The sequence below is a fragment of the Triticum urartu genome, chromosome 4, assembly GCF_003073215.2.
Source record: "Triticum urartu cultivar G1812 chromosome 4, Tu2.1, whole genome shotgun sequence".
NCBI classification, from domain to species: domain Eukaryota; kingdom Viridiplantae; phylum Streptophyta; class Magnoliopsida; order Poales; family Poaceae; genus Triticum; species Triticum urartu.
Genome location: NC_053025.1, coordinates 280483675 through 280510436, shown reverse-complemented (window position 1 = coordinate 280510436; position 26762 = coordinate 280483675).

The following is a 26762-nucleotide window of genomic DNA, read 5'->3' as shown; positions in this document are numbered from 1 at the left end:
GTTTGGATATATGATGCAAGAGCAATATCAGATGTCCATGATGGGGGAGCTGAAATTTTTCCTTGGTCTTCAAATACGACAACAGCGCAATGGCATCTTCATATCTCAAGAGAAGTATCTCAAAGATTGCCTGAAGAAGTTCGGTATGCAAGACTGCAAAGGCTTCACAACACCAATGCCAGCCAAACATCATCTAGGTCCTGACGACAATGGTAAAGAGTTCGATCAAAAGGTATACCGCTCCATGATTGGGTCTTTGCTTTATTTATGTGCATCTAGGCCAGATATTATGCTTAGTGTTTGCATGTGTGCTCGATTTCAAGCGGCACCAAAGGAGTCGCATCACTTAGCTGTGAAGCGAATTCTTTGATATTTGGCTCACACCCCAACTCTAGGATTATGGTATCCAAAGGGCTCAGAATTTGATTTGGTTGGATTTTCGGATGCTGATTATGCTGGTGACAAGGTTGATCGCAAGTCTACATCAGGCACATGTCATTTTCTGGGACGATCACTTGTATGTTGGTCTTCAAAGAAGCAGAACTGTGTATCTCTCTCCACTGCTGAATCTGAATACATTGCTGCTGGATCTTGCTGCGCTCAGCTTCTGTGGATGAAGCAAACACTCAAGGACTATGGCATTCATCTGAAGCAAGTGCCACTTTACTGCGACAACGAAAGCGCCATCAAGATTGCCAACAACCCAGTTCAGCACTTGAAGACAAAGCACATTGAAATTCGTCATGACTTTCTCAGAGATCATGTTGTGAAGGAAGACATTGATATCATACACGTCAACACTGAAGAGCAATTGGCGGATATCTTCACCAAGCCCTTGGATGAGAAGAGATTTTGCAAGTTATGGTGTGAGCTAAATATCTTGGAATCCTCAAATGTCCTGTGATCAGACACATCCTAACACTTATGCATATTGATGACTTAGATGTACAACACACAAAGTAAAGTATATCTTCAATCAATGAAGACACACATTCTAAGTGTGAATACATTAATGTGGAATTTGACTTCGGAGCGCCACGATAATTATGCGCTGTGTCTGGGTCTAATACTTCCTATACGGTGGGTAACGCCACCACCAAACGTTCCATTTTTGAATTGTGTCACTCATGGCGTTACCTTGCAATATCTTCACATTTGGTTTGGCTTCGAACTCAACATGTCTTCATGATTATCTTCACTACATTAATTATATAGATATATATACATACTAGTGTTCTGTCCTCTACAGCATTCACTTATAGCTATGTCTTCTTGGTTGAATCTTTTGAACTAAGTGAATGTGATCGGACCCTAATCTCTCTATGCTTTCTATCTCAAATTCTATCTCTCCAAGTCATATGCATTCTATTGAAACTGTCGAATGTCTTCACTGTGTCCTTGTCAGCTGAAGATATAGAGACAACCATAAAGTCCGTTTTTAATGCTCATTCCTCCACATAAAATCCGGAGAAGCAGGAACGACCGCCCGACAATTTAGGCATGCGTGGGACGTGGAACAAACCCCAAACATCCGCTAACTGGCCACGCGTTCCTCAAATGCGAACCGCCAGGGGCACCTGTGTAATAGCACAGTGCCGCCCCTGAGCCTATAAATTCACACTTACCGCAGTCATTATCTCCTTCTTCCACCCTCGCAAGAACCCTAGCGCCACCGCTAGCACTCGACAACGCCGGAGACGAAGCGCTTCGCTGCCGCAACCTCTCCAACGCCGTCCTCACGCCGACCGCGGGCATCGTCCTCTCCGCCGTTGCCGTAGGTGTTTTTCGTCGCCAAGTTAGGGCACGGAGGACTGAACTGCTTGGCATCAACTCCCTTCCGTCTAGCAGTTCCAGTGTGGTAAATAAAACTTCTTTTTACAGCCTCTTTTGATCTCATGGTTCTGTCACTTTCTACCATAAGAAGTTTCTCTTCACACTAGTTACATCTCTCGCTGCATCTCATAACATGCCTAGTATATTCACTTGTGCTTCATAAAGTAGTTAGATTCCTCACTTGTACTGATCTGTGGGTTCGTACAAATCTGGAACCAACTTCTTATCTATGAGTGAATGTCTTCGCACGATGAGGTCAATGTCTTCTAAACTGATTAATCTTCAAAACCTTCTGAGAATGCATATGACCTCTTCCCCTCCCCTCGCACCTTAATGCTGCCACAGGTACATGTCCGTGGGAGAATCCTTCGGTTCTCATAGTCTGCATTCATTTGCAGAATTCCTACAGCATCACATAAACTCTCCTGAAGCCAGTTCCTATTGGTCCAGAAAAAGAAAGCCTTTGAAGCCTTTGAAAGCCTTGAAGCCTTTCAAGTTAAAGTTTATGGCTTCTGAAGCAGCAGCAAGGAAGGGGGGCAGACAGAGACGTGAGGGAACTTCCAAAGATCTGCCTGAAGACTTGGCAGAAATGTACAAAACAGATCCAGAAGAGAGCTATGGGCAGCGCAAGACCCGAATCCAATGGATTCGACGCTATTGGGCAGAACAGTGCTTCAAATACCGCTTCGTCACTTAGGAGTATGCTGAAAAGAGTGCCATCAAGAAGCCATGGGGGGACATCTTATACAAGAACCTCGTACCCAAGACCAGAGCTGAAGCCATTGCTCAGGGCTTCTACCCATGCATGGTCCGAGGACCATAGCCTGATGATGCGCATCCGTCGTCACTCCTCTGGTGCCGTGACGACAATCTCTTCAAGCGCAACTTTCAGTTTGCCCAACAGTCAGCGAAGCTGAATAAGAAGAAATTTGGGTCAGACTTCAACCCTGGTCCCTCCGCACCAAGGGCAGATGGCACACGCGACGCGGAACCCAATATCATCGGTCCGTTCGCCAATCTTGAGGGCCTGATCACCCACATCTTAGTCCAAGGGACTGCTGTGAATGACCCTCCAGCTGACTCTGAGTGAATGTCAAATATATGCTAGTGTTCTGTCCTCTACAGCATTCACTTATAGCTATGTCTTCGTGTTGAATCTTTTGAACTAAGTGAATGTGATCGGACCCCAAACTTCTCTATGCTTTCTATCTCAAACTCTATCTCTCTAAGTCATATGCATTCTATTGAAACTGTCGAATGTCTTCACTGCGTCCTTGTCAGCAGAAGATAAAGAGACAACCATAAAGTCCGTTTTTAATGCTCATTCCTCCACATAAAATCCGGAGAAGTAGGAATGACCGCCCGACAATCCAGGCGTGCGTGGGATGTGGAACTGCCCCCAAAATACTGCATGATGGCCACGTACTACTCAAATGCGAATCGCCAGGGGCACCTGAGTAATAGCGCAGTGCCTCCCCTGCGCCTATAAGTTCACACTTACCGCGGTCATTATCTCCTTCTTCCACCCTCGCACGAACCCTAGCGCCACCGCTAGCTCTCGACGACGCCGGCGACGAAGCGCTTCACTGCCGCAACCTCTCCGACGCCGTCTTCACGCCGACTGTGGACATCGTCCTCTCCGCCGTCGCCGTAGGTGTCTTCCGTCGCCAAGTTAGGGCACGGAGGACTGAACTGCTCGGCATCATCTCCCACTTCCGTCTAGCAGTTCCAAGTGTGGTAAATAAAACTTCTTTTTACAGCCTCTTTTGATCTCATGGTTCTGTCACTTTCTACCATAAGAAGTTTCTTTTCACACTAGTTACATCTCTCGCTGCATCTCATAACATGCCTAGTATATTCACTTGTGCTTCATAAAGTAGTTAGATTCCTCACTTGTACTGATCTGTGGGTTCGTACAAATCTGGAACCAACTTCTTATCTATGAGTGAATGTCTTCGCACGATGATGTCAATGTCTTCTAAACTGATTAATCTTCAAAACCTTCTGAGAATGCATATGACCTCTTCCCCTTCCCTCGCACCTTAATGCTGTCACAGGTACATGTCCGTGGGAGAATCCTTCGGTTCTCATAGTCTGCATTCATTTGCAGAATTCCTACAGCATCACATAAACTCTCCTGAAGCCAGTTCCTGTTGGTCCAGAAAAAGAAAGCCTTTGAAGCCTTTGAAAGTCTTGAAGCCTTTCAAGTTAAAGTTTATGGCTTCAGAAGCAGCAGCAAGGAAGGGGGGCAGACAGAGACATGAGGGAACTTCCAAGGATCTGCCTGAAGACTTGGCAGAAACGTACAAAACAGATCCAGAAGAGAGCTATGGGCAGCGCAAGACCCGAATCCAATGGATTCGACGGTATTGGGCAGAACAGTGGTTCAAATACCGCTTCGTCACTGAGGAGTATGCTGAGAAAAGTGCCATCAGGAGACCATGGGGGGACATCCATTTCAAGAATCTCATGCCCAGGACCAGAGATGAAGCCATTGCTCAAGGCTTCTACCCATGCATGGTCCGAGGACCACAGCCTGATGATGCACATCCGTCGTCACTACTCTGGTGTCGTGACGACAATCTGTTCAAGCGCAACTTCCAGTTTGCTCAACAATCAGCGAAGCTGAACAAGAAGAAATTTGGGTTAGACTTCAACCCTGGTCCCTCCGCACCAAGGGCAGATGGCACACGCGATGCCGAACCCAATATCATCGGTCCGTTTGCCAATCTTGAGGGCCTGATCACTCACATCTTAGTCCAAGGGACTGCCGTAAATGACCCTCCAGCTGACTCTGAGTCCAATGAAGCTCCTGCTGTGCCGAAGCCAAAGCAGACGAAGAAACCAAAAGCTTCAAAGCCGGCCCCTGCCTCAAAAATCTCAAGGGCGAAGCCATTGAAAACTGCACCTCCTGAAGTCAGTGTGCAGTCTGAAGACGTATCCCGCGTCTCCAAGCCCAGAAAGAAAAGGAGCCCCAGCAAAAAACCGGCAAAGAGCTCACTGCTGCTGCCATTCTGCGCAGCGAAGCCATTGATCTATCTAGCGATGAAGATCTTGGAGATGACGCTCTAGAGCAGCTTATCAAAAGCAAAGAAGAAGCTGAAATCTTCAACAATTTGCCTCTCTTTGATGTCGCCATCATCCACAACTTCATTGATGAATGGTTTGCCTCACCAGACATCAGCTTCGAAGATCTGCAGCTGCCTGTCGGTCTCAGCGTCGCCTTCCAAGGCGCAATTGCTTCAGAACTTGCCATTGCTCAGCGCATAGTTGAGCTGAAGCAGAAAATTGATCATGAAAAGGCTCAGTTCAAGAAGCACATGGCCAGGCTCAGCATGCAGGAAGTGAAGAGCTTCAAAACTATGTTGCATGAGCTCAAGGATAATTTTCTAAAGAAGCGTGCTGAAGCTCAGGGCTCGCGTGAGCGGATGAAGTCTCTGGCAGAACGATGTGTGCAGGCCTACAATGAGGCCGAGAAGCGCAAGGCACTTGGGCGTCCTGGCATCGACCCCAAGATGGCCGCGAAGAAGAAGAAGTAGCCTGCTGTGAATGAACCAGAGGCACCAAGACAAGAAGCTATTCCGATTGTCTTCCCAACCGCCACGACTGGCTCGAAGCCAAAGAGCCGGTCAACCGCTTCAGAGCTTAAGAAGACACGGAATGCAGAGGCTGAAGCTAGGAAGAGGAAACACTCTGAAGCCTCTCCTTCTGACCCCACCAAGAAGAAGCGCAAGATCAAGAAAGCTCGGGCTGCTCCCACAGAGCCCTTGATGGTTGAACCCCTCTCTGTCATTCACCCCAATGCAGAACGTCAGCTGACAGTTCATGAGCCTGCTCCCACAGAGGCTCCTGAAGCTGAAGATATTCCAGCAGCCGGCACCACAGCTGCTGAAGACATTGGTCACCAGGCCAATGTGCAATATGATGCAGCCCTTCCTTAGCTTGAAACAAGCGAACTCATCAGCATTGGTCGTCCTCTGACGCCAATGGCACAAGATGCGTCATGGGCGGATCGCCCTCAGGAGGAAGAAGACCTTGAGGCCCAGCCCACTCCAACCCCACAAGCGTCGTCTGCGTTCTGTAGGCTTCGAAAAGGTCCACGGCCTCAAGTCCATTCTGCAGAAATTCCGGCTGCATCAGCTGAAGACAATGAAGAAGCACCACCAGAACCCACTCCCCCGCTCCATCAAGATGCAGTTCTCTAGGAGAACGTGCCTGAGGTTGTCCCTCCAACTACACAAGCGGATGAAGAAAATGTTGCGGCTGCCACCACAAACACTGAAGCCAATGTGGAGCCCGCCCCACCAAATGCTTCAGCGGACAGCGAAGCTACCAAGCCAGACACTTCTGTTCCTGAGTCTGCTGCAGGTCCTCAATTCGATTATCATATTGAGCACAGGCCTCATGTTTAGAAGCCAGTCCCAAGGCTGCCAAGGTTCCCAGGTCCTGCATCAGCACCTGGTTCCTTTGACATCAATAGCTTCAAGGCAGACAATACATTTTTCAATAGCTCCAAGAACACTATTCAAGGGAAAGGATTGTATCAGATAGGTTCTGGAGCTATTCTCAGCGCAGCTATTATTCATGCATCCTATACAACCAAGGTCACATCTTCCCGCACAAGCGCCTTGAGGTTGACGCCATTACTGGTCTGCCCTGCTTAGAGGAAGCACTGGATTGCTTCAGGCAAGTGGGTATGCTGCCGTTTGTGACTGATGAAGAGCACTGGAATGAAGAGCTTCTGCTTCAGTTCTATGCCACCCTCCATATCAAAGGATGCAACAGAGATCCGAAGACTCGGATCCTGGAGTGGATGACCGGCAATGTCCATCATGAAGCCAATGCATTTGATATCATTGAGCTCACCGGCCTGCCCACTCCAGGCGAGTTCTTCGAGGAAGGCTGTCAACTACATTCTGAAGCTATTGAGAACATATTCCAGAGGCCTGAACCCAATATGAGTCAGATTCTCTCAATGATGAAGCCATTGCCCCATGATGCACCCTATCCTACTGAGTTCTTCATTGAAGACCTAGAGTACCTTCCCAGGACCATATATCACATCATCCAGCGGACTCTCTGGCCCATTAAGGGACACTCACCACATGCCAAGATTGAGGGTGCAATGAGGACTCTCATATTCTATATCCTGCATGGCAAATGCTTCAACGCACAGGATCTCTTCATACGCCAACTTGCTGCGTCAGGCTCAGAATTATTTGGTTTGAAGTTCTATGCACCTTGGGTGATGAGGCTGATCAAACTGCACTCTGCGATCTCGTATCAGCCCTCTGCCCGAAACCATCGGATCTTCTTGCCAGATGTGGATACCTCTGCTGAAGCAATATATCCTGAGCCTGCCAAGCAACCGATAAGTCTTCAGAATGCAGAACACCAGAGCTTCACGCAGAATGTTGAAGGTGTTGAAGCCATATCCAGGGTATATCCGTTGGCTGGCACTACACGTGCACCAGCATCTACTGAAGCCACAGACAGCACAAATGCTCCAAGACCCAAGAAGCGTGCTCATGTCCTCAATGATCGAGAGCTTCTTGTGGCCCTTCACCAAAAGCAAGATAGGCATCATGACTGGCTAAAGCGTCAGATGAAGAGCCTCTTGGTGGATGTCAATCGTCTTCGAAACCTAGCCACCAAGAATGCTTTCGTTACACATGAAACGTGCCGTCGTACATGGAAAGGGCTCTCAATGATATGTACTGAAGCTGAACTTGAAGAGGATGGCTTCACAGAGCATTTCAAGTTTGACACCACACCTCCTAGAAGGGCTGTGATGCGCAACACACCATCACTTGAAGACTCTGAGTTTTCTTCATCTGCTACCACAGTTACTGCAAGGATCATTGATGAAGATGACGATGCTACATCACCGCCACCTGCTTCAGCACCTCCAAGCTCGTCTGCACCGCCAAACACCTCCAATGACCCTGCTGCTCCTGGAAACGAGTAGACACTCTATGTCTTCGAACCTTTTTAGTCCTTGCTGACAAAAGGGGGAGAAGTGTATGGGTTGATAGTCTTCAAGTGGGCCCATATGGGCGGGTGCTATATTCCTTTTTGCTACATTTTGCTTCGTGCTTACAACTCTCATTTTTGCTTCATTCGGTTCTTTGAGTTGTAACACTAAGACTCGATGGTCGTCTGCTACTCGTTTGCCACTCTGTTTGCAAAGATAAATTCCGCATGTGCGACGATAAATTCCGCACTTATCTCATTCTGCAGACGTCCATTTTCCATTATGCATGTCATTATCTTCTTATACTTTCACATGCATAGTGGATTGTCATCATAAGCTGAAGTGGATCTCCACAAGTACAACCTGCCATGTGCATTTGCATTCCAAAAGCAAATTAACTTATATGCACATCTTCAGGGGGAGCCCTTGCAACTTATGAAGACAATTCCCTATCCTTTACAAACTTCACACATTATATTCCCCGTTGAAAACTTCAACTAGTTTGTCATCAATCACCAAAAAGGGGGAGATTGTAAGTGCATCTGCCACCCCTAGTTGGTTTTGGAGTATTGACGACAAACCTAGTTGAGGGACTAATGTGGTTGTGAGAATTGCAGGAAAACACAGGTAGAAGTCCCTCATTGATTTGGTTTTACTACCAGAGATGACCCCTAAAAATGTATGAAGACATTGAAGACAAAGGTGGTATATGAAGATATTCACATTGAAGACTATGACAAAAGAAGACACGTTATGAAGCCTATGGAGCTCGAAGACTTAGATCTTTCGTAGTTCCTTTTCTTTTGTGTTGAGTCATAGGAACCACTGTACTGTTAAGTGGGGTCCAGGAGAACCAGTCAGAATGACTGAAGTGATGCCTAAATCAAAAACCTATGTCTTCGAGCGAAGACAATGAGAGCGAATCTTGTCCAGAGCCGGACAAGTCAGCTTTGCTTGTAGCCCAAGCAAAGTTGCCATGAGAGTTTGAAATCTGACCGTTGAGACACGTGTCAGTTCCTTAGTGACCCAGGGTCATTTCGGACAAATCAGGTCGGGTTGCCAAGTGGCTATAAATAGCTCACCCCCACAACCATAAACGGTTGGCTGCTCAGATTTCAGTGCACGGCTTTTGTCGTTTGAGAGCAACCCACCTCGAAGCCTTTGAGAGAAAATTCCTAGTGAGGAGAAAACCCCTAACCACCCAGAGCCAGAGCAAATTGGGCATCACTTGAGTCTTCTTGTCTGTGTGATCTGAAGACTTATTACACTTGAGGACTGTGAATCCTCCAGATGGTTAGGCGTCGCGTTCAGAGCATCCAAGAGACATTGTGGATTGCCAGTGAACGAAGTTTGTGAAGGTTTGGGAGCCTACCTTGAAGACTTACCAGAGTGATTGGGCGAGGACTAAGTGACCTTAGCTCAAGGAGAATACGGTGAGGACTTGGTGTCCTGGACTGTGTGTTCAGGACTGGGTGTCCGGGACTGTGTGTCCTAAGGTTTAAATACCTAGCCGCTCCAACCAGACGTACAGTTGTCACAGCAACTGGAACTAGTCCAACATATCATTGTCTTCAACGAGTCACTGGTTTCATCTTCACTTCGTTTTCTTACTGTTACACATTGTGAAGCTATTGCATGCTTGCTTTATCTTTTGTCTTCACAACGTGAATGTATGAACTGTTTGGCTTCATAACTTCTTCCTACCTGATCCTTATTACACTGCAGTTGTTTGTCATTGTGCTTTCACTCTATTGAATACATGACCATGGCTGGCCTAGTGTAATCTAACTTCCGCTGCATAGTAAAAGGCATAATCTTTGCTGTTTGTCTTCATAACTCTCACGTTTTGAAGACTTCCATAAAAATCACCTATTCACCCCCCTCTAGTCGATATAACGCACTTTCAGTTACATTCAGTTTCATCAAGATTCATATTGCAAAACAAAGATTTAATAGGAGACACATCAATAACTTTTAGATCTTCATCTTGATTTTCATAGGAATTGGAAGAACACGATTTAATAAAGGCATCTTTGGAAGCACGCATCCTAGCGGTTCTTTCCTTGCACTCATCAATGGAAATTCTCATGGCTTTGAGAGACTCATTGATATCATGCTTAGGAGGAATAGATCTAAGCTTTAAAGAATCAACCTCAAGAGAAATTCTATCAACGTTCCTAGCCAAATCATCAACTTTAAGCAATTTCTCTTTGAGAAAAGCATTAAAATTCTTTTGTGAATTCATAAACTCTTTAAAACTATTCTCAAATTCAGAGGGCATCTTATTATAATTTCCATAAGAGTTATTGTAGGAATTCCCATAATTATTAGAAGGATTACTAGGATATGGCCTAGGATTAAAATTCCCTCTATAAGCATTGTTACCAAAATTATTCCTACCAACAAAATTCACATCCATAGATTCATTGTTATTCTCAATCAAAGTAGACAAAGGCATATCATTAGGATCAGAAGAAACACTCTTAGTAGCAAATAATTTCATAAGTTCATCCATATTTCCACTCAACACATTGATTTCTTCTATCGCATGCACTTTTTTATTAGAAGATCTTTCAGTATGCCATTGAGAATAACTAACCATAATATTATCTAGGAGTTTAGTTGCATCTCCTAAAGTGATTTCCATAGAAGTGCCTCCCGCGGCCGAATCTAAAAGATTTCTAGAAGCAAAATTCAATCCGGCATAAAATTTTTGTATAATCATCCACAAATTCAAACCATGAGTAGGGCAATTACGTATCATTAATTTCATTCTCTCCCAAGCTTGTGCAATATGTTCATGATCAAGTTACTTAAAATTCATAATATCATTTCTAAGAGAGATGATCTTAGCGGGAGGGAAATACTTAGAGATAAAAGCATCTTTGCACTTGTTCCATGAATCAATACTATTTTTAGGCAAAGACGAAAACCAAACTTTAGCACGATCTCTAAGCGAAAAAGGAAATAGCTTCAATTTAACGACATCATTATCGACATCTCTTTTCTTTTGCATATCACATAAATCAACGAAGCTATTCAGATGAGTAGCGGCATCTTCACTAGGAAGGCCGGCGAATTGATCTTTCATAACAAGATTCAACAAAGAAGTATTGATTTCACAAAATTCAGTATTAGCAAGAGGAGCAATCGGAGTGCTAAGGAAATCATTATTATTGGTATTGGTGAAGTCACACAATTTGGTAGTATCTTGAGCCATCGCGACAAACAAGCAATCCAACACACGGGCAAGCAAAAAGGCAAGCGGAGAAATAGAAGGAGAAGGAGATTGGGAAAGAGAGGGTGAATAAAACGACAAGGGTAAAGTGGGGGAGAGGAAAACGAGAGGCAAATGGCAAATAATGTAATGCGAGAGATAGGGATTGTGATGGGTACTTGGTATGTTGACTTTTTGCGTAGACTCCCCGGCAACGGCGCCAGAAATTCTTCTTGCTACCTCTTGAGCTTGCGTTGGATTTCCCCAAAGAGGAAGGGATGATGCAGCAGAGTAGCGCAAGTATTTCCCTCAGTTTTTGAGAACCAAGGTATCAATCCAGTAGGAGGCCACGCTCAAGTCCCTCATACCTGCACAAAACGATAGCTACTCGCAACCAACGCGATTAGGGGTTGTCAATCCCTTCAGGTCACTTACGAGAGTGAGATCTGATAGATATAATATTTTTGGTATTTTTGGTATAAAGATGCAAAGTAAAAAAGCAAAGTAAAAGCAAAACAAGATTAAAGTGATGGAGATTGATATGATGAGAATAGACCCGGGGGCCATATGTTTCACTAGTGGCTTCTCTCAAGAGCATAAGTATTCTATGGTGGGTGAACAAATTACTTTTGAGCAATTGACAGAATTGAGCATAGTTATGAGAATATCTAGGCATGATCATGTATATAGGCATCACGTCCGTGACAAGTAGACCAAAACGATTCTGCATCTACTACTATTACTCCACTCATCGACCGCTATCCAGCATGCATCTAGAGTATTAAGTTAAAAATAGAGTAACACTTTAAGCAAGATGACATGATGTAGAGAGATAAATTCATGCAATATGAAATAAAACCCATCTTGTTATCCTCGACGGCAACGATGCAATACGTGCCTTGCTGCCCCTTCTGTCACTAGGAAAGGACACCGCAAGATCGAACCCAAAGCTAAGCACTTCTCCCATGGCAAGAACTACCAATCTAGTTGGCCAAACCAAATGGATAATTCGAAGAGACTTGCAAAGATAACCAATCATACATAAAAGAATTCAGAGAAGATTCAAATATTATTCATAGATAGACTTGATCATAAACCCACAATTCATCGGTCTCAACAAACACACCGCAAAAAGAAGATTACATCGAATAGATCTCCACAAGAGAGGGGGAGAACTTTGTATTGAGATCCAAAAAGAGAGAAGAAGCCATCTAGCTACTAACTATGGACCCGAAGGTCTGAGGTAAACTACTCACACTTCATCGGAGAGGCTATGATGATGTAGAAGCCCTCCGTGATGACGGCCCTCTCCGGCGGAGCTCCGGAACAGGCCCCAAGATGGGATCTCGTGGATACAGAAAGTTGCGGCGGTGGAATTAGGTTTTTGGCTCCGTCCCTGTTCATTTGGGGGTACGTAGGTATATATAGGAGGAAGAAGTACGTCGGTGGAGCTCCGAGGTGCCCACGAGGCAGGGGGCGCGCCCTAGGGGGGGCGCCCCCACCCTCGTAACTGCCTCTCTGATGCCTTGGCATAGGGTCCAAGTCTCCTGGATCACGTTCGGTGAGAAAATCACATTCCCGAAGGTTTCATTCCGTTTGGACTCCGTTTGATATTCCGTTTCTTCGAAACACTGAAATAGGCAAAAAACAGCAATTCTGGGCTGGGCCTCCGGTTAATAGGTTAGTCCCAAAAATAATATAAAAGTGGAAAATAAAGCCCAATATAGTCCAAAACAGTAGATAATATAGCATGGAGCAATCAAAAATTATAGATACGTTGGAGACGTATCATGGAGGCACTCGATTTTGGCTTGTGGCGCTCACTCTCATTTTGATGGCTCGCTCTCTCACTATGATCTCCACGATGGGTGGTATGCTTGTCGGTGATCACTTGACTTGGCGACATTGGACGGAGGACGTACTCCTTGCCCTTCATCTTGAAAATGTAGTGGTTCGTTCAGCCGTTGTGGACGACTCCTCTATCAAATTGCCATGGCTGTCAAGGGGAAGATGACAAACGGTCATTGGAACGAAGTCGCACTCCAAGGTGTCTTCGTAGGTGCCGATCTTGAAGGAGACTTGTACTCGGTGCTCGACTTGGATAGTGCCGGAATCACTAAGCCATTGAACTTTGTATGGATGTGGATGCTTCGTCTTGGGTAATTGGAGCTTGGAGCAAAGTTCTTCACTTGCGAGATTGTGACAACTCCCTCCATCGATGATGACCTTGACGGATCATCCATTCATGCCAGCCTTGGTGTGGAATATGTGGCATCGTTGGTCTTCTTCTTGGTGATGTTGGAGAGTCAAGACTTTGGAGACAACAAGTGCGGGACTTGAGTCTTCATCACAAAAGACTTGTTCTTCTTCATTGTTCACTTGGCGGTGCATGGCAACTTGCTTGAGGGCTTCCATTTCGCCGTTGCTCATGGAGTCATAAGTGCCATCGTCGTTGAAGACCATGGTTCGCTTGTTGGTGCACTCGTAGGACTTGTGGCCTCGGCCTCCACAAGTGAAACACTTGAAGGAACTCGCCTTGATGGTCTCATCGGTTGGGGTTGATGATGATGAAGCTCTCAGCTTGAAGTTGCTCGTAGTAGGGTTTCTTGTAGTTGGCGAAGCTTTCTTGGAAGTCGACTTGTCGATGTTGGAAGTAGAAGGTCTTGTTGTAGGTGTTGGAGTCGTTGAAGCTTGGTTATTGGAGAAGCCATAGGACTTGGATGAGAACTTCGCATACTTGAAATCATCTTGCACTTGGCGTTCCGCTTTGGTAGCTTGGTGCACTAGCTCGATGAGATTTGAGTATGGTTGGAAGTCAGCGATCTTCTTGATAGGATGATTGAGTCCATTCAAGAAACGTGCCATTGTTTGCTCATCATCTTCCGTGACATTGGCTAGTATCATGGCAATCTCCATCTCCTTGTAGTACTCTTCAACGCTCTTGGTTTCTTGCTTGAGTTGTTGGAGTTTCTTGAAGAGATCGCGGTTGTAGTAGGTAGGTACGAAGTGTGCTCTCATGACATCCTTCATTTGCGCCCAAGTAGTGATGGGTGGATCACCTCTTGCCTCTCGGCGCTCAATGACTTGTTCCCACCAAATGAGCACATAGTCTTGGAACTCAAGGGATGCCATTGCGATCTTCTTCTCTTCTTCATAATTGTGCAAACGGAAAATCTTGTCAATTTCAATGCCCATGAAAGGTACTCTTCGGGATCGTTGCTTTCGTTGAACTTGGGCATGGTGAACTTGAGCTTGCCGTAGCGTTGCTCTTCATTGTGTTGGGGTCGGGGATGATGACGCCCATGTTGTAGATGATTGTTCAACTCGTGGTGCTCTTGACGCGGAGGGTTGTTATCCTCATGTTGCTCTTGTCGTGGAGGATTTCCATTGTCTTCATGCTCTCGATGAACTTGATGGTGTTGGCGAGCTTGTGGAGGATCTTCGCGAGCCCGAAGAGGAACTTGACGATGCACGCGAGCGTGAAATATTTGTTCTTGAATTTCTTCGTGATGTGCTTCCTCTTGTTCACGGGCTTGTCGGCTTCGGTCGGCAACGGCTCGACTCGAATCGCGTAGGGCTTGTTGCCCCGCAAGTGCTTGAGCATCACGGAGTTGTTGTTCTTGACGTTGTGCCTCGGCATCTATGGAATTTTGGTGTAGACGCGCTCGTTCTTCCTCTTCATGTTGGCGTTGATGTTGCCGTTCTCGTGCAAGCGCAAAGGCTTCTTGAGTTTGACGTTGTCGACGCTCTTGAGAGTCGGTGTCTCGTAGGGGATTGAGGCTTGCTTGACGGTCGGTGCACGCGGCTCGACGAAGAGTGTTCGATGTCGGCGTACTCTAGCCATAGAGGGTGAAGTCGGAGTGGAGGCTTGAATGGCCCCTTCTTGAAGTGGAAGACGAGCGGTTGCGCAACAAGGCACGAATTTCATCCATCCTTGCGTCATTCTCTTGCTTGTGATCGCCGAGCTTGTGGTTGATGTCTACTACACAACCTTCTTCTTGTAGACGTTGTTGGGCCTCCAAGTGCAGAGGTTTGTAGGACAGTAGCAAATTTCCCTCAAGTGGATAACCTAAGGTTTATGAATCTGTAGGAGGCGTAGGATGAAGATGGTCTCTCTCAAGCAACCCTGCAACCAAATAACAAAGAGTCTCTTGTGTCCCCAACACACCCAATATAATGGTAAATTGTATAGGTGCACTAGTTCGGCGAAGAGATGGTGATACAAGTGCAATATGGATGGTAGATAAAGGTATTTGTAATCTGAAATTATAAAATCAGCAAGGTAACTAATGATAAAAGTGAGCGTAAATGGTATTGCAATGTGTGGAAACAAGGCCTAGGGTTCATACTTTCACTAGTGTAAGTCCTCTCAACAATACTAACATAATTGGATCACATAACTATCCCTCAACATGCAACAAAGAGTCACTCCAAAGTAACTAATAGCGGAGAACGAACGAAGAGATTATGGTAGGGTACGAAACCACCTCAAATTTATTCTTTCCAATCAATCCGTTGGGCTATTCCTATAAGTGTCACAAACAACCCTAGAGTTCGTACTAGAATAACACCTTAAGACACTAATCAACCAAAACCCTAATATCGCCTAGATACTCCAATGTCACCTCAAGTATCCGTGGGTATGATTATACGATATGCGTCACACAATCTCAGATTCATCTATTCAACCAACACATAGGACCTCAAAGAGTGCCCCAAAGTTCTACCAGAGAATCACGGCGAAAACGTGTGCCAACCCCTATGCATAGGTTCCCGATGTCACGAAACTCGCAAGTTGATCACCAAGACATACATCAAGTGGCACGTGATATCCCATTGTCACCACAGATACGCACGGCAAGACATGCATCAAGTGTTCGCAAATCTTTAAAGACTCAATCCGATAAGATTACTTCATAGGAGAAACTCGATTCATTACAAGAGAGAAGAGGGGGAGGAGAAACATAGGATCCAACTATAATAGCAAAGCTCGCGATACATCAAGATCGTGCCAAATCAAGAACACGAGAGAGAGAGAGAGATCAAACACATAGCTACTGGTACATACCCTCAGCCCCGAGGGAGAACTACTCCTCCCTCCTCGTCATGGAGAGCACCGGGATGATGAAGATGGCCATTGGAGAAGGATTGCCCCCTCCAGCAGGGTGCCGGAATGGGTCTTGATTGGTTTTCGGTGGCTACGGAGGCTTCTGGCGGCGGAACTCCCGATCTATGTTGCGTTCTGGAAGTTTTAGGGTACGACGATATGTATAGGCAGAAGAAGCACGCCAGGGGAGCCACGGGGGCCCCACGAGGCAGGGGCGCACCCTAGGGGGGTGGGCACGCCCCCCACCCTCGTGGGCAGCTCCCGTATCTTCTGACGTGGGGTCCAAGTCCATCAGGTGTGTTTCCTTCCAAAAGTAACTTCTGTAGTTGATTTCGTTTCGTTTCGATTCCGTCTGATATTCCTTTTCTTCAAAACACTGAAATAGGCATAAAACAGCAAATCTGGGCTAGGCCTCCGGTTAATAGGTTAGTCCCAAAAGTAATATAAAAGTGGATAATAAAGCCCAATATTGCCCAAAACAGTAGATAATATAGCATGGAGCAATCAAAAATTATAGATACGTTGGAGACGTATCAAGCATCCCCAAGCTTAATTCCTGCTCGTCCTCGAGTAGGTAAACGATAAAAAAGAATTTTTGATGCGGAGTGCTACTTGGCATAATTTCAATGTGATTCTTCTTCATTGTGGTATGAATATTCAGATTAGAAAGATTCAAGACAAAAGTTTATATTGACATAAAAATAATAATACTTCAAGCATACTAATAAAGCAATCATGTCTTCTCAAAATAACATGGCCAAAGAAAGCTATCCCTACAAAATCATATAGTCTGGCTATGCTCTATATTCACCACACAAAATATTTAAATCATGCATAACCCCGATGACAAGCCAAGCAATTGTTTCATACTTTTGATGTTCTCAAACTTTTTCAATCTTCACGCAATACATGAGCGTGAGCCATGGATATAGCACTATAGGTGGAATAGAATGGTGGTTGTGGAGAAGACAAAAAGGGAGAAGATAGTCTCACATCGACTAGGCGTATCAACGGGCTATGGAGATGCCCATCAATAGATATCAATGTGAGTGAGTAGGGATTGCCATGCAACGTATGCACTAGAGCTATAAGTGTATGAAAGCTCAAAAAGAAACTAAGCGGGTGTGCATCCAACTTGCTTGCTCATGAAGACCTAGGGCAATTTGAGGAAGCCCATCATTGGAATATACAAGCCAAGTTCTATAATGAAAGATTCCTACTAGTATATGAAAGTGACAACATAGGAGACTCTCTATGATGAAGATCATGGTGCTACTTTGAAGCACAAGTGTGGAAAAAGAATAGTAGCATTGCCCTTTTTTTATTTTGCCTTTCTTTTTTTATTTGGCCTTTCCCTTTTTTTATTTGGCCTTTATTTTTTTGGGATAATGCTCTATTGAATGATGATCATCACACATCTATTTATTTACAACTCAATGATTACAACTCGATACTAGAACAAAGTATGACTCTATATGAATGCCTCCGACGGTGTACCGGGATGTGCAATGACTCAAGAGTGACATGTATGAAAGAATTATGAACGGTGGCTTTGCCACAAATACTATGTCAACTACATGATCATGCCAAGAAATATGATAATGATGAATGTGTCATGATAAACTGGATGGTGGAAAGTTGCATGGCAATATATCTCGGAATGGATATGGAAATGCCATAATAGGTAGGTATGGTGGCTGTTTTGAGGAAGGTATATGGTGGGTGTATGATACCGGCGAAAGGTGCACGGTATTAGAGAGGCTAGCAATGGTGGAAGGGTGAGAGTGCGTATAATCCATGGACTCAACATTTATCATAAAGAACTCACATACTTATTGCAAAAATCGATTAGTTATCGAAGCAAAGTACTAAGCGCATGCTCCTAGGGGGGTAGATTGGTAGGAAAAGACCATCGCTCGTCCCCGACCGCCACCCATAAGGAAGACAATCAATAAATAAATCATGCTACGAGAATCACAAACTTCAACACAAGTATTTCTCAAATTCACAACTACTCAACTAGCATGACTCTAATATCACCATCTCCATATCTCAAAACAATTATCAAGTATCAAACTTCTCTTAGTATTCAAAACACTCATAAGAGAATTTTATTATTCTTGAATACCTAGAATATTAGGATTTTAAGAAAATTACCATGCTATTTAAGACTCTCAAAATAATCTAAGTGAAGCATGAGAGTTCATCTATTTATTCAAAATAAAACTACCACTATGCTCTAAAAGATATAAGTGAAGATCAATGAGTAGTTTAATAATTATGCAACTATGTGAAGACTCTCTAACATTTAATAATTTCAGATCTTGGTACTCTATTCAAACAGCAAGCAAAGCAAAATAAAATGACATCTAATAATAGCAAACATCATGTGAAGAAGCAAAAACTTAGGATCAACTGAAACTAACCGATAATTGTTGAAGAAGAAAGGTGGGATGCCAACCGGGGCATCCCCAAGCTTAGATGCTTGAGACTTCTTGAAATATTATCTTGGGGTGCCTTGGGCATCCCCAAGCTTGAGCTTTTGTGTCTCCCTAATTCCTCTCATATCAAGGTCTCCCTAAATCTCAAAAGCTTCATCCACACAAAACTCAACAAAGACTCGTGAGATAAGTTAGTATAAACCATTGCAAAAACCTTATCATACTCTACTGTAGCAAATCACTAAAATTATTATTCAACATTGCATACTAAATTCCTCTGCATATTTAATAGTCCTATCCTCAAATAGAATCATTAAAGAAGCAAACATATGCAAACAATGCAAACATAACAGCAATCTGCCTAAACAGGATAGTATGTAAAGAATGCAGCAACATCCATACTTCCCTAGCTCAAAAAATTATGAAATAAAATTCCACTGTAGTAAATTCATCAGAGCTTAATATGCAAAAGGTTTCAACATTTTATCACATTCTTACTTTTCTAGGGAGTTATTGCAACAGCGGTAAACTTTCTGTTTTCAAACAGCAACATTTATACTTGTAACATAGGCATAGTAAAGGCTATCAATGCCACTTTTATTGAAATAAAAGATGCAAAACATTGTTCTAAATAACATCAAGAAAATCCTAACAAAATAAATTGACGCTCCAAGCAAAACACATATCATGTGGCGAATAAAAATATAGCTCCAAGTAAAGTTACCGATGAATGAAGACGAAAGAGGGGATGCCTTCTGGGGCATCCCCAAGCTTAGGCTTTTGGTTGTCCTTGAATATTACCTTGGGGTGCCTTGGGAATCCCCAAGCTTAGGCTCTTGCCACTCCTTATTCTATAGTCCATCGAATCCTTACCCAAAACTTGAAAACTTCACAACACAAAACTTAAAGTAGAAAACTCGTAAGCTCCGTTAGTATAAGAAAATAAATCACCACTTCGAGGTACTGTAATGAACTCATTCTTAATTTATATTGGTGTTAAAACTACTGTATTCCGACTTATCTATGTTTCATACCCTCCGATACTACTCATAGATTCATCAAAATAAGCAAACAACACTTCGAAAACAGAATCTATCAAAAATAGAACAGTCTGTAGTAATCTGGATCAAACGTATACTTCTGGAACTCATAAAATTCTAAAATAAATTGATGGACCTGAGTAATTTATCTATTAATCATCTGCAAAAAAGAATTAACTAAATATCACTCGCCAAAAAAAATGGCAGCAATTCTCGTGAGCGCTAAAGTTTCTGTTTTTGACAGCATGATCAACAAGACTATCCCCAAGTCTTCCCAAAGGTTCTACTTGGCACAAACACTAATTAAAAGCATAAAACCACATCTAAATAGAGGTTAGATGAATTATTTATTACTAAACAGTAACAAAAAGCAAGGAACAAAAATAAAATTGGGTTGCCTCCCAACAAGCGCTATCGTTTAACGCCCCTACCTAGGCACGATGATTTCAATGATGCTCACATAAAGGCTAAGAATTGTAACATAAAGAGAGCATCATGAAGAATATGACTAGCACATTTAAGTATAACATACTTCCTATGCATAGGGATTTTGTGAGCAAACAATTTGTCGGAACAATAATCAACTTGCATAGGACGGTAAAACAAGCATAACTTCAAAACTTTAAGCACATAGAGAGGAAACTTGATATTATTGCGATTCCTACAAGCATATATTCCTCCCTCATAATAATTTTCAGTAGCATCATGAATGAACTCAACCATATAACCGAACCTAAAGCATTCTTTTCATGATCTACAAGCATAGAAATTTTACTACTCTCCACATAAGCAAAATTCTTCTCATGAATAATAGTGGGAGCAAACTCAACAAGATAATTATCATGTGAGGCATAATCCAATTGAAAACTAGAATCATGATGACAATTTTCATGGTTATCATTATTCTTAATAGCATACAAGTCATCACAATAATCATCATAAATAGCAACTTTGTTCTCATAATCAATTGGAACCTCTTCCGGAATAGTGGATTCATCACAAAATAAAGTCATGACCTCTCCGAATCCACTTTCATCAATATAATCATCATAAATAGGAGGCATGCTTTCATCATAATAAATTTGCTCATCAAAGCTTGGGGAACAAAAAATATCATCTTCATCAAACATAGCTTCCCCAAGCTTGTGGATTTGCATATCATTAGCATCATGGATATTCAAGGAATTCATACTAACAACATTGCAATCATGCTCATCATTCAAATATTTAGTGCCAAACATTTTATAGATTTCTTCTTCTAGCACTTGAGCACAATTTTCCTTTCCATCATACTCACGAAAGATATTAAAAAGGTGAAGCGTATGAGACAAACTCAATTCCATTTTTTATAGTTTTCTTTTATAAACTAAACTAGTGATAAAACAAGAAACTAAAAGACTCGATTGCAAGATCTAAAGATATACCTTCAAGCACTCACCTCCTTGGCAACAACGCCAGAATAGAGCTTGATGTCTACTACACAACCTTCTTCTTGTAGATGTTGTTGGGCCTCCAAGTGCAGAGGTTTGTAGGACAGTAGCAAATTTCCCTCAAGTGGAGGACCTAAGGTTTATCAATCCGTAGGACGCGTAGGATGAAGATGGTCTCTCTCAAGCAACCCTGCAACCAAATAACAAAGAGTCTCTTGTGTCCCCAACACATCCAATACAATGGTAAATTGTATAGGTGCACTAGTTCGGCGAAGAGATGGTGATACAAGTGCAATATGGATATGGATGGTAGATAAAGGTATTTGTAATCTGAAATTATAAAAACAGCAAGGTAACTAATGATAAAAGTGAGCGTAAACGGTATTGCAATGTGTGGAAACAAGGCCTAGGGTTCATACTTTCACTAGTGTAAGTCCTCTCAACAATACTAACATAATTGGATCACATAACTATCCCTCAACATGCAACAAAGAGTCACTCCAAAGTCACTAATAGCGGAGAACGAATGAAGAGATTATGGTAGGGTACGAAACCACCTCAAAGTTATTCTTTCCAATCAATCCGTTGGGCTATTCCTATAAGTGTCACAAACAGCCCTAGAGTTCGTACTAGAATAACACCTTAAGACACAAATGAACCAAAACCCTAATGTCGCCTAGATACTCCAATGTCACCTCAAGTATCCGTGGGTATGATTATATGATATGCGTCACACAATCTCAGATTCATCTATTCAACCAACACATAGGACCTCAAAGAGTGCCCCAAAGTTCTACCGAAGAATCATGACGAAAACGTGTGCCAACCCCTATGCATAGGTTCCCGATGTCATGAAACCCGAAAGTTGATCACCAAGACATACATCAAGTGGCATGTGATATCCCATTGTCAGCATAGATACGCATGGCAAGACATACATCAAGTGTTCTCAAATCTTTAAAGACTTAGTCCGATAAGATTACTTCATAGGGGAAACTCGATTCATCACAAGAGAGAAGAGGGGGAGGAGAAACATATGATCCAAATATAATAGCAAAGCTCGCGATACATCAAGATCGTGCCAAATCAAGAACACGAGAGAGAGAGAGATCAAACACATAGCTACTGGTACATACCCTCAGCCCCGAGGGAGAACTACTCCCTCCTCGTCATGGAGAGCACCGGGATGATGAAGATGGCCACTGGAGAAGGATTGCCCCCTCCGGCAGGGTGCCGGAACGGGTCTAGATTGGTTTTCAGTGGCTACGGAGGCTTATGGCGGCGGAACTCCCGATCTATGTTGCGTTCTGGAAGTTTTAGGGTACGACGATATATATAGGCAGAAGAAGCACGTCAGGGGAGCCACGGGGCCCCACGAGGCAGGGGGCGCGCCCCCACCCTCGTGGGCAGCTCCCGTATCTTCTGACGTGGGGTCCAAGTCCATCAGGTGTGTTTCCTTCCAAAAATAACTTCTCCAGTTGATTTCGTTCCGTTTCGACTCCATCTGATATTCCTTTTCTTCAAAACACTGAAAATACGCATAAAACAACAAATCTGGGCTGGGCCTCCGGTTAATAGGTTAGTCCCAAAAGTAATATAAAAGTGGATAATAAAGCCCAATATTACCCAAAACAGTAGATAATATAGCATGGAGCAATCAAAAATTATAGATACATTGGAGACGTATCAGTGGTCGAAGTAGTCCTTTGTACGTTGCTCGGAAAGTCACAAGTCAGCGGCAAGGTTGTCGATGCGTTCACTCATAGCTTGTTGCTCTTGATGCAAAGCACGTTGTGCACCAAAGTGGTGACTCTTGGTGACGAAGGAGTTCATGTCGTCATCTTGCTCCATGAAGAGTGGGTTGGTAGAAGTACTTGGCCTATCCATCATTCCAAGACAAATGTGAGTGGTAGAAAGAGAAGAACGAGTACCAAATGTACCTTGACCGAAGTTGAAAGTGGATCGAGGATCACTCCAATGTAGGACAAGGAAATAGCACAATTGGTACGAGTTCTTGTCGGTTTCTCACACCTACACACGTAAAAGCTTTTGGTGGAGCTTGGTTAGGATGGTGGCAGAAAATTTGATGCAATTGTAAGTGAGCTTCAATAATGTTGGAAAAGATTCGCAAGATGCAATGTAACAAGTAGACCAAGCATATAAGGTACACGGAAACACACACGCAAAAAGATAAGTGGGGTTGTGCAACCAAGGGTGAGCCAAAATGTGGAATCCACGAAAATGCTCTTGTTGCACAACACTAGAGAGACGCTAGCACGATTGCACAATAGGCGGATACAAGAACTTGTGCACAACCTACTTAGCAAAAATGCAACGACTACTATCCCAAATATTTTGTATGTGAGGTGTTGCTATGATATGATCCAAGATGATCGAGTATGACAATCTTAATGTTGCATGATGCTATGGTTCCTGCTTAAAAGCTCTTTGCTTATCTTTCCTCTTTGCTTAAAAGCTTGGTTGGCTCTTTGATGTTTGAGCTCATTTCTCATGCAATGCTTGACGAACCAAGATAGCAAGTGAGTATGCGATGACAACTTTGTGACACAAGAGATGATACCAATATAGGCAACAATGGTGTATGTATGCTATGGGAAGTATGATCACTAATGTGCACAAGTCTCGTTGCCGGCAATACTCAATGGCTAGTCTCGATGGGTAAGCAACACAAAGGAGTAAGGCTATGATGGCTATCAATGTAATGGCAAGAGTGATATGTTCAATACCAAGATGATGTTACCGGTCTTGCTTCCGGTATGGTGTCAAAATGGTGGCACGAATACCAAGTCGTAGTCGAGGTGGTCGTTGTTGATGACGCGTCCGTGGCGAAGATGAGCGGTGGTGATGTCGATGTCGAACCGTACCTAGATAGCCGAAACACAAAAGGATACGGTACCGCAACTCAAATTCTCAAACCTCAGAGTAGCAATTGTGTCGGAGAGAGAAACATTCCAAAAATAGTTGGGTTATGCGAAAGTGGTGGAGGTATGCGAAAGTATATATGGTATATGGTGAGCACCGGAACAAAATTTGGTGGAAATTTGGCGGAGTTGTGGAAGTAGTGCGAACTTTCTGTCGAAGCCGGAAGTTCCGGGCAAGACGGAGGGTCCGGGGTCCGGAGGTTCCGGGGAAGACCGGAAGGTCCGGGGGCCGGAATGTCCGGGCTGGACTGGAAGTTCCGGTGGTCGTGATTCTGCCAAGAACAGAGACTTCGGGATCGTGGAGGTGGGCGGAAAAACTTGGGGAAAAGCCCAAATCCGAAGGGGAAAAAGAAGAAATTGGAGGAAAAGAAGGGTGGGGAGGCTAGATCTACGAGACACACACAAAATTCATGGATCAAAACCAACAAAATCTCAACACACCAACAAATCACAAAAAAAAATTGGGGCTATTTTTGGTGGGGATTTTCATATTAGGACGAAAAACAACAAAATTAGGCTAGAAACACAACGGGGAGGCTCCAAAATCATGATTAACCTGGCTCTAGATACCAAAATGATGTAGGGTAGAACCCTAGTGGCCCGATCTTTCACGAAAGGAGCAGATTCCCGCGAAGAACACAATGACCACAAAGAGGGAAACGTGGAAAAACTCAAGGGGAAACACAAGAGGAACACTCAAACTAACAAGAACAAGTCACACATGTGCTAGATCCTCGGATACATAGAATGATACACGAATCCACGGACAACTAAGGACGATACAAGGGTAGCCAGTTCTTCTCCGTGAGGAGGTCTTGATGTTCTTCTCCAAAAGGAGGTCTTGAATCCAAAGGGATCTTCTCCGAAGAGGCCGCGGTCTCTCACGAGGAGTAGATCCGATGTGGATGAGCGAAGCTCTATCTCTAAGTATGAGCTAAACCAACGCTAACCCTAGAAAGTTGTATGGGATAGAATATATATAGTCTGGGTGACGAAAGGGTACACGGGCCTCCGCCCAAGTGGCTGCGCGCAGGCAGGGCCGGAAGTTCCGGACGCCGGAGGTTCCGGGGAGGGTCCGGCTTAACGAGAGAGTTGGCGCGGCAGCGATGTGTTGGCATCCGGGGGCCGGAAGGTCCGGGCAGGCTGGAGGTTCCAGGCACCGGAAGGTCCGGGACGGGGTCCTGGCTAACCCGAGAGTTGACATGCCTGGGCTGGTCGAAGTCATCGCGGCCGGATGCTCCGGGTCGGCCGGAAGTTCCGGCCTCTGGCCGGAGGTTCCGGGCTGTCCCGAGTGTTGACGTCTGTCTCTTCTTCTACAGTCCTCGGCTCCGAGTCTTGAGCGTTGTACCTGATGACACATAGTATCTCGGACTTAGGCAGTAGCCATGTCTCACTTGAAGAGGGGGAAAACTCAAGTAGGAGTGATGTCACCTCGGATTGAATAGCATGTGCCCTAGCCCTTGTCATTGGTCCACTTGGAGCTTGGATAGTTGAGGTGGCGTCCATGGGGATGGTCGTGGGATGCTCCACATCAAATGGTCTAAAAGCTGCCTAGCCAGAATTTTCCAGACTTAGTTTTTTTTTAAACTGGAACTATTTTTCTTCTATGGGTGGAACGAAAGATGGGCAGTCCGAATTGGTCATGGCTCGTAGTATCATGTGATCTAGAACTCAAAAATAAAGGAACACATACCGGACTCGGACTAGGACTGGTGGCGGAGATGAATCTGGTGGAACTCGGACAAGTGATGGAATATGATGGGCGGTGGAGCATAGACTGGTGGTGAATCTGATGGATGTATATGACTCGTATCGGTGGCGGATATGAGATGGATGTATATGGACTCGGATTGGTAGCAGATATTTGGTGATGGTATATGGCGGTGGAGATGACAATGACGATGGTGTGGCGGTGACGTGAAAACCAATGACCAGAACTCGAAACTCTAAGGTAACTAGACGCTAAGACCAGCGACTTGACACGATGATGCAACTGCAAATTCAACAAAGCAAAATACTAAAAACACTATGCAAAGGCTCAGACTGGTTCGGATATGATGAAATAAACCTAATTTTTTTGTGGCTTTTCATGGAAATCTGATACCACTTGATAGAGGCGGAGGTGTCCTGATGTTTCGATGAGATAGCTATCGTTTTCTGTGAAAGTTGACTTTGACGATCCGACTACGGATGTGCGAAGATGTCACACCTTAGCAATTCGCTAAACCAACTTCCGAGGGGTTATTATCCATGCCGGAGCACGATCAACCTGACCACGAGGGTCTATTTCCTGCAAGTAAATGAAGAACAAGCAAGGAACTGAGATTGCAATCTGGATATTGCGAATATAAGATGAATGCTTTATTCATCAAGGTGGGGTTCTGTGACGCCTTGGTCTGGTCGTTGAACACTAACGAACTACGCGAAGTTGTAGCTATGGTGAACTTTTAATCTAAACAAAACCCAAAGTCTAAACGATGCCCTAAGGGTTGTATATATGGAGGAAGAGGGGGGAATTTCGTGGCCCTTGGAGGAGGGGTCCGAAACCAACCCTAACTCTTGTTTCCCTATACATATGGTCTCTAAAAACAACTTATAATCAAGTATTTCAAAATTACATGGGCCTGGCCCAATAATAAGGTGACGCAGCACCTAGAATAGCCTCTGGACGAAATTTGTGATGTGGCATCTTGTATATTTCATCCAAGGCTTCACGCACTCATTATGGTGGCTTCAAAGTCCTAGAATCATCACTTGTAACTATGTTCTTGTTCCCCT